The sequence below is a fragment of the Musca autumnalis genome, unplaced genomic scaffold, assembly GCF_047663935.1.
Source record: "Musca autumnalis isolate F117 unplaced genomic scaffold, ASM4766393v1 scaffold_1, whole genome shotgun sequence".
NCBI lineage: Eukaryota > Metazoa > Arthropoda > Insecta > Diptera > Muscidae > Musca > Musca autumnalis.
Window position 1 is genome coordinate 214,730,624 of NW_027411644.1, and position 7,410 is coordinate 214,738,033.

The window sequence follows — 7,410 nt, forward strand, 5'->3', positions numbered from 1 at the left end:
CACCGTGAGATAGATGCATCCTTGTTCATTTCATCCACTAACTAATATTTGGTATTGCGTAAAGATCTGGCCGCAAAAATGGATTTTTCTCTTGAGATCCGGCTCAAAAAAGGGCTTTTTTTCAAAGATATTATGAATAAAAAGGATCGCCGTGCTTCAAACGACATTTATAAGATGGTCACAGACGATGAGTCTTGGGTATATGCTTAGGAGCCCCAAACAAAACAGTAATCGACCGTTTAGATCTTCGAATGTGAGCATTGCAAAAAACAAATTGTATTTGAAACAGTACAAGTTAGATGATAGCGAAGCCGTTCCACATCCGATATGTCTAAGGAGCCTTTACCAAAGTCGAAACATGTCATGTCACGTAGTGGTTGGTGTGTGGATTCGAGTCGTCGGATTTCCTTTTTCAGATGCATTATTGATCATTAGCTCGATTTCCAACGATAAATTAATTAATACTAATTAATGAATACTAAAAATGATCTTCGCCTAAAAAGGCAAAATTTTCAAATAAATAAAAATCAGCTGAGCCAGGCTGGGGTTTGAACCCAATTCCTTGAAAAACACAAGGAAAAGTGTTGTCACGGCGTGTTAGTGTTCAGAGCCAAACTCATAACTTTCAAAGACTATGCTAAGCGTTTGTCATGAAAGCCATACAATGACTGAAAAAATATTCAGTATTGTAAAAAACAGATTGCATTTGAAAGAGTAAAAGTTAGATTATAGCGAAGCCGTTCCACATCCGATATGTCTGAGGAGCCTTTACCAAAGGCGAAACATGTCATGTCACATAGTGGTGGGTGTGTGGGTTCGAGTCATCGGCTTTCCTTTTTCAGATGCATTATTGATCATTATGCTCGATTTCCAACGATAAATTAATTAAAAAAAGTTGTTTATGTAAGAAGAACTTCGAAGCAAATGGTCGCCTGTTTCTTCGGCAAAACTGACCGTGTTGGACGCTTAATTCTGAGTGCTACACTACAATTTGTTTGCCTGAAGTCTCCTAAGAAATTCGAAAAACGAACAATAGAAGACGAATCATTCTGCATCATCACAATGCGAGCTCTCACACATCGATTAAAACCAGCGCCTGTTTGACGGAACAAAATGTGGAATTGATGGATCATCCGCCGTACAGCCCTGACTGGGGATCCAATGACTTCATTTGATTTCAGCATATCAAGAAAAAAATGCGTTGTCAACGATTTTCTTCGCCAGAAGATGCTAAAGAAGCGTTTAAAAACCATGTTTCAATCGGAATGGAAAAGTGCTCCAGCAAATGATTTGAGCACATTAAAAATTGTATAAATCATGCTGGAGAGTACTTAAGAAAACAATAAAACTATTTTTGATGGTAAATATTCGCGTTTTCATTTTTAGGCCAGATAGTTATCGTTCAGCCCTCGTATTAAAACATGGACCGATATAGCTCATTTTCATTAACAAACATCCTAGTAATAGAAACTTCTATACCAAATTATAAAGCTCTAACTTAAATATTCCGAACAATACTCGTATAGGGTCTCCGGCGTTTATTTCGCTGTGTTACAAACGGAATGGTAGATATAATTATAACCTCCATATTATGGTTGGGGATATAAAAAGTAAAACAGCCTAAGTTTCCGATTTTTTTATCCTACACCATAAAATATTTTTACTAAAATGGAATTATTATACTCCTCACCATAGTATGGAAGATATATTAAGTTTGGTGTTACGTTTGTAACGCATTGAAATAATCACAAGGGTAAGTCCTCCATACCATGGTGTATTGTATAAAAAACGCAAAAGTCATTCATCAATGTTATATTCACGCATACACACATCCATACCCAAGTAAATATGAGATGTTATATTGCATACCACAGAAAATACCAGACAGACATTGGTTAGTTCGTTGGTGACTATGGCGGTATGAAAAGCCGGCAACATTATGATGAATTATAAACTAGAATAAGGCAAAAAAGTTGCATCTGTCTGTAAATTTTCGTTTGTTAGGAGGAAAATAATACAAAAAGAAATGAAAAGCAAACCATACAGCAGACACACAATTCAATGAACGTTACAATCAAAACACACAAAACAGAGAATAAAGAAAATGGGAAAGGAAAACAGAATAAAACTGCGGGAAAACAAAGCACAGGGTTCGATATACAACAATAATGACTTTTATTCAATGCGGATAAAACAAATACCAAAATGTAAAAAAGTGAATTCCTTTGTTTTGCACAAAAAAAGTTTTTTGAGGTGGTCAGAATTTTGTAAACTTTTTTGTAAACTTTATCAGAAAACTGTGGGACTTTTATCTTGGCAATTCTGGTAATTACAAATAATTGTGGTTCTTTGTAAATAAATTTGAATTGATTTAGCTATGTCCCTCCGTCTACCTGGATGGTGCCCACGATAACCCTTGAATGGATCAACCGATTTGGTTGAAATTTTGGTTATCGTAATATTTTGTCCTAGGGGATGGAAGATACCAAGCAACGGTCCTGACCGGTTTTAACATGGCAAAGCCCAGGATTTATCTTGGTCCCTCTTTCATCTCAAGTGGACACTGACCTCCCCGTGGTGTCACCTGGGGAACTGCCATTAACACCCGTTAAAGGTAGTGAGCTAACATGTGCCGCGCGTTCACCCATAAGAACGTTAAAAACTTGGGTTTGGGCGTCGGGTTAGTAACTGTCCCCTAGAAAAAAACAGCCTTCTATGAAAAAACGAAAGAAAAGAAAAACAAACCCCTCTAAAGTTGACGAACCCCGCAAACGTTTTAAGGACCATGATCTGCGAATCTGCACCTGGAATGTTCGCACTCTTTATAGAGAAGGTGCAGTCTTCGCATTGGCAGACGTACTTGAAAAGTACAAGACCGATATTACTGCCATACAGGAAATACGATGGATTGGGAAAGGCGTCACAACAACACCTAAAGGTGACGCACTGTATTATAGCTGCCATGACGTAAAGCATGAGTTTGGTTGCGGATTCGTAGTTAGTCGGAGACTAAAACATCTGGTATCCAGCTTCACCCCAGTGAATGAAAGACTGGCTGCAATTCGAATAAAAGCTAAATTCTTCAACATCAGCTTTATTTGTGCTCATGCTCCCACTGAAGAAAAGGACGAACAGACCAAAGATATATTTTACGAGCGCTTAGAAGAAACATATGACCGTTGCCCTGCCCATGACATTAAAATCATTCTAGGCGATTTTAATGCCAAAATTGGAAAGGAGAATATCTTTGGCCCAACAGTCGGGAAATTCAGTCTCCACAGTGAAACATCTGACAATGGTATGAGGCTGATAGACTTTGCAGCTGCAAAAAACATGGTAGTTAGCAGTACCAGATTTAATCATCTCGATATTCATATGGGCACCTGGCTGTCTCCAGATCAGAAAACAAGAAACCAAATTGATCATGTTGTGATAGATGGAAGACATTCATCGAGCGTGTTGGATGTACGATCGTTCCGAGGCGCAAACATTGATTCGGAGTACTACCTTGTTGGCGGTAAACGGTGAGAAGACCAAGTTGATGGTGTCGACGCGCAATGCGTCCATTGACCGACTGTGGAAGTTGGTTCCTATAATATTGAGGTAGTTAAAGACTTCGTCTATCTCGGCACCACCGTAAACACAACAAACGACATCAGTTGTGAAATAAAAAGAAGAATTGTATTGGCCAACAGATGCTACTTTGGTTTAAGTAAGCAGTTTAAAAACAAAGCCACATCTCGTCAAACAAAAATAACGCTCTACAAAACACTGATACTACCCGTGCTGATGTATGGCTCCGAAGCCTGGGTACTTGCGCAAGCATACATGACAGTGCTTGGTGTGTTTGAGAGAAAAATTCTTCGAAAGATCTACGGACCAATCTGCGTAGACGGTGAATATCGACGTCGCATGAACCACGAGCTGTATCTGCTATACAACGACATCAATATAGTTAAACGTATCGAGATGCAGCGATTGCGTTGGCTAGGCCATATCATAAGAATGAGCGATGATGAATCCGCTAAAAAGGCGTATGAATACATGCCACATGGCGGTGCACGCAGAATTGGCAGGCCAAGGAATAGATGGCGCAAACAAGTGGATGATGAGATGAAAAGGCGCGTTATTCCAGAGTGCAAAGCAACAAATAGAGAGGAATGGAGATCTCTTCTTAGTTCGGCCTATAGAACAAATGTTCTGTAATGGGCCAGCTAAGTAAGTAAGTAAGTAATATTTTGTCCTAACTTAGTTTAGTTCCGAAGATGGACCATATGGGTCCACTCCTTCAGGTACCTCCGAATCCATAAAAGTTCAAAACTTTTCGTTGTGCGCACAATAACTTTCGAAGGCACTAACCGAATTGGTCCCACTTTGTATATCGTAATGTTTCTGAAAATCTTAGATTAAGTTCAAATATGGACGTTATGGGTGCACTGCTTTAGGTACCTCCAAAAGTTCAACATTTTTGTTTATGTGCAGTTTAGAGTCTGTTCGAAGATCCTTTGGACATGTATAACGGTTACTCCTTTTGATCCTATTTAAAGCGATATTATGTTTTTCGTCGGTAAGTCCAAGCTTCTTGACACAGTGCTTATACTAAGTTATACTGTTACCGCCCGAAAACGACTGACCGTCCGAAACGCTATCTATAGAAAAGAAATGACTCCAAAAAGTAAGACCCACTTCCATAATGGACTATGCCGATACATTCCTTCAGGTACCTTCTCCGTAACACTTTTGAGCTTTAATACAAATATATTTCTGTCGGAAAGTTCATACGTCCAAAAAGGGCCACAAAATTTAAAAACCCCATAACACATAGCATAGCCGATTCGATATTGTCAATAGATGAATGTTTAAATTCACACAGGGTGAGAGTATATCTCTGTCGGCACAGCCAACGGATATTTTTTTACTTGTTTTAATAGAAACAAGTAAGAACGGCGTGAAGTTCGACCGGGCCGAACTGTTTATACCCTTCACCACGAACTGTATTGAAGCGAATAAGAACAATTGCTTTCCCTTCGTTTATGAAAGTACTAAGCTCTTACTCTTACTGCAGGAGTAGTAAATCTAAACTGATGATACTCCCTTAGAAAGAGCTCATATTTGGCGTTATCGTAATTCTTTCAAAAACATAGATCAATATTAATTTTTTTTTTTGGTTTTGCTTTTAAACTGTTTATTTAGACCAAAGTAGCATCTGTTGGCCAAAATTATTCTTCTCTTGATTTTAATGCTTATATTGTTAGTTTTATGGATGGCGGTGCCGAGGCAAATAAAGTCGTTTACTAGCTAAAATTTTTAATTATTAACATCCACAGTTGGTCCGAGTCTACTGGACAACTTGCGTGTTGATAGCATAAACTTCGTCTTATCGCCGTTGACTGCCAGACCCACTTTGGCAGACTCTTTTTAAATTGCAAATGTGGCTGTTACGGCTCACGTTGATCTACCTATTATGTCTATTTTTGAACTCTCGGCAACACACAATGTTAAATTACAGCAATCTCGTTTCGAAAATTTGCAAAAAAAAAACTCTCGAAATATATAACAATGGGCAATACCGGTTCATGTGGCTAGAATAAATTCTGGATATATGTATATAAGGATAGTATTTTGCGAGTAAGTTCTTTATCTTTTGGGAACAAAAATTCAAATTAACAACAATTCGGTAGAAAATGTGACTAAAATCTTCACAAAATCTTAAATAGTGGCTACCTATACTGTCTTATTTTTTGCAAGGGATGTTTTGTATCTGTATAAATATCTTGTACCTTTAGCGAAGACTAAATTTTAGTTATTCCATTTGAATAATTTGGCTAGAACTTTCAAAACACCGAAAATCGGAGTGTATCGTTCTATGGTGGCTATATGAAGACGAGAATCTATAACGACAAATTTCAAGTGGAAAGTTTTTTACCCCCAAAGAAAACTAAATACCATATTTCAGGCATTTCCGCGGACTACTGAGGCCATAACCTTCAAAACACCGAAAATCGGGAGATAATGTTTTATGGGGGCTATATGAAGACGTGGGCCTATATCGACAAATTTCAGGTGGAAAGTTTTATACCAGTATGGGACCACGTCTTCATATACCCCCTAAAGAACGGTAGATCCCTATTTTCGGTATCTTGAAGGTTGTAGCCACAATATCCCACCGAAATGGCTGAAATTTGGTATTTGGTCTTCTTTAGTCGGTATAGTTCCACGTTTTTATAGCCCCCATAGAACGGAACGTAACATTCGGTATTGTGAAGATTTTGGCTCCAATATCCCACAGAAACTTTCCACCTGAAGTCTGTCGGTATACCTCTCGATTTTCGGTATTTCGCAGGTTGCGGCCCCAATATCTCACCAAAATGCCTGAAATTTGGTATTTAGTCTTCATTGGGGTGTTCAAGTTTCAACCTGAAAATTTTCGGTATAGATCCCCGTCTTCATATAGCCCCCAAAAAACGATATCTCCGATTTTCGGTATTTTGAAGGTTGTGGCCTCTATATCACACCGACATGACCGAAATTTGGTATTTAGTCTTCCTCGGGGGTGTACAACTTTCCACCTGAAATTTGTCGGTAACGGTTCACGTCTTAATATACCACCTACAGAACCGTACCTCCCGATTTTCCGTATTTCGAATGTTGTGGCCCCAATATCCCAACGAAATGGCTGAAATTTAGAAGATGTAAAACTTTCAACTTTTTGAGGGCTACCAATTAAATTGTGGTGGCTAATACATACACAGGGCTTTCGAGTCAGCTGTTTCACAGGTCCTTCGGGTCAGCTGTTCCACTGGACCTTCGGATAAGCTGTTCCACAAGACATTCATGTCGGCTGTTCCACAGGGCCTTTGGGTCAGGTGTTCCATAGCTAGAAACCAATAGCGCATGGTAGAAATTAGACCATCAACAGCCGACTGCCGAACCCATCGTGATCACGACATCAACAGCCGACTGCCGAACTCATCGTGATACCGAACATTAACAGTCGAACGCTGAACTCATCGTGTTCCCGAACATCAACAGCCGAACGTCGAACCCACCGTGTTCCCGAACATCTGCAGCCTAACACCGCATAGATCGTCTTCCCGATCATCTGTAGCCGAACACCGAATTCATCGTCTTCGCGACCATCTGCAGCCGAACACCGAATTACTCATCTTCCCGATCATCTGCAGCCGAACACCGAATACATCGAATTCCTGATCATTCACACCCGAACACAAACAACACCGTTTCGCTCGAAGAAGAACCGGCTAATCCAACACGAATTTCTCAGCTGCCAAACCCCAGCGAGTCGGCATAATCCTTCCGCCAACTATTAATCCAAATATGTACCCACTGGATTCATTCGTATCGCATTTAAACACAAGTATATTGTAAATTAGTATTTAATCAATAAAT